General features: G+C 41.8%; 1 protein-coding gene across 1 annotated transcript in view; it reads right to left on the reverse strand.

The window, feature by feature from the left end:
• The window catches only part of LOC141444570 (proton-coupled amino acid transporter-like protein pathetic), a 20,493-nt gene that overhangs the window by 10,662 nt on the left and 7,285 nt on the right, over positions 1 to 2,546 (reverse strand). The window lies entirely within an intron of this gene.

The following is a 2,546-nucleotide window of genomic DNA, read 5'->3' on the forward strand; positions in this document are numbered from 1 at the left end:
ATGCTAATAAATATTAGATATAATAATGCGAAATTCTTAAAAAGTAGTTATAAGATTAGTACGATAATTATTATCTTGTCCCTACTTATTGTACTGGCAACCCTGCCCCAATAATCGAATCGGTGGCGGCGCGCGCGCACAAAGAGCCGCTATCGCTGCGCAAGCGCTTCGGCCGGTGCAGCAGGTGAGGTAATTACTTAGTAGGTTTTGTGCCGATTCGGGCGTCTTATGCCAAGCCTAAGGGTGGGCGACTATATGCCAAATTAGCCTAAGGGTGGGTGGGCGACTTATAATGCCAATTAGCCTTTGGGCCCATTGTCCCACTAGACATGGTGATCTCGACGATACTACGGTGGGAATCGACTACACTTATCGACTCAACTTCTTTATTGTATCCGGTACTTTCGAGCGATCATTAGGTCCTTGTTTTTTGCAAGGCTAAGCGATTTCGGTCCGACCCCGGATCGGTTCGGTTCCAATCTCAGTACTGAACTGATCCGGACGGAGTCGGATTGTGACGAATCAGTACCTTACCTTTTATACCTACTCGAGTACAGATTCGTCATAATAAGCTTGGAGTCTGTGAGTCATTTCAGATTGGATTTATTGCCGGCGCCTCCAATAAAGGGGCGAGATTGTTCTCTGGTCTGTGTTCATTGCGTGGGCGAGACATTCGTCGCACTTTGGTCACCTGGCAGCACACGCAATGAACTGTGAAAACGTTCGCCCGCCGCCTGTCCCGCTAACCGTTGGTATCCACGTCGCGGTAGACACAAGGATAGAACATCCCTCCGCAAGGACAGCGGTTCAACCCGACTAGCAAGATCCCACACATAGAGTTACCTAAATTTACCATAATAAATCGACGCCGTGGAAAAGTGGTTTGCCCTGCCCTTTAAGTCAAGCCGCGGGTTCAAATCAAGGCTCGCACCTCTGCTTTTTTCTTAATTTATCTGCGGAATCACCAAATCACACATCAAATTCATAACGAATTTTTGTGGTGAAGGATAACATCTCGAGGGAACCTACATACAATACACCTGCGAATCAATTTAAATGGTGTGTGTCATGTGTGTGAATTTTCGATTTGCACTGGGCTACTTGTAAACTACAGCACAATTCCTTTTATTCTGAGAGGAAGCTTGTGCCCACCGTGGGACATATTTAGCCCAGAGATAGTACCAGAATAGAGCTGTTTTTTTTAAATTTGAAATTGTTTTTCTATCAAACAAGAGCTGCAAACAGAGGTATTTTTTCGTGGCTCCTATACCACGCACCGTCAAAAGCGCCGCGTGAGCTCAAAAAAGACCTGTCCTTTTTTGTTTTTAAAAGGTTTTTTAATGGGCAAAGATCGGGACGTGTCACGGAGACGCTGGGTCATTTATGGTCGGTATTACGACGCAAACAGCCCCTGTCAATATCCGGCAATGCTAAGTAGCAGAGGATTTTTGGGACATGTTTGGAAACTGGTAGATGCTAGAAGGTTTTTGCAGTTAAATTGAAGTTTGCTGTTTCATTTTGGCTATCAAAATGTTAAGTTACAAATAAATTAATAGAAAATGCCATGCGAGTTAACAACGCATGTAAAACTTTTTATACCACTACCTACATAAAATTTTAATTAGGTAATAAAATAAGTTTTTGAAAAAAATGTACTTCTGACAGTTCTTTTTGTAACCGTACTTGACACATCATTCAAACTTTCATACCAAATTTCATGTCAATTCGATCCCTAGAAGTGGGCGAAATTGGTCTTGCAAGATTTGACCCGAATCACCCCTAACAAACAAACATGGCAGTCTTTGAACTGCGGGCGACTAACTCACACAGTTGATGTCTTCATCGATTTAATAGACAATAAATATTATATCGATTTTATAGCAATTTTAAAGCTATCAAATTAGACTCAATTTGAACAAAGTCGAAAGCAGGGTCGCACGGAATAACGTCACTAGGTACTTTTCAATAAGTTTCTATTAAAAAAAAGCCAAGTGCGAGTCGGACTCGCGCGCCGAGGGTTCCGTATAAATATTTTTATTATATGATGTAACTAAAAATTTACGGTTTTCACAATTTTTCCTTTATCTGTTTTATAAGACGTTGCTTCGTACCAAATTTTAAGATTCTGAGTTCTCGGGAAGTACCCTGTAAGGTTTTGATACCCTTGTGAGTTTCGAAAATTTTCGGAAATTTGCGACATAAACGGCTGTATCTTTTGATTGCGTTGGCTTAGAAGTTTGATTTTTTCACAACTCCAAGGGACAGTGGACTTGAGTATTTGATATCAATTTCAGCTTGATACCTCTACGCGTTCCTGAGAAAAATGGTCTTGACAGACGGACGGACGGACAACAAAGTGATCCTATAACGGTTCCGTTTTTACCTTTCGAGGTACGGAACCCTAAAAACGAGCTTTTTCGCTGGTTGTAAGTACTTTTTGTTGACTCTACTTGTGCTGTCATCCAACTGGCATACGTTTCCTTCAAGTCAATCCGACCTCTAGAAGTGGGTCAAACTGAACTTGCAAGATTTGCCCCAACAATACG

Source organism: Choristoneura fumiferana, chromosome 2 (genome assembly GCF_025370935.1).
Source record: "Choristoneura fumiferana chromosome 2, NRCan_CFum_1, whole genome shotgun sequence".
NCBI classification, from domain to species: domain Eukaryota; kingdom Metazoa; phylum Arthropoda; class Insecta; order Lepidoptera; family Tortricidae; genus Choristoneura; species Choristoneura fumiferana.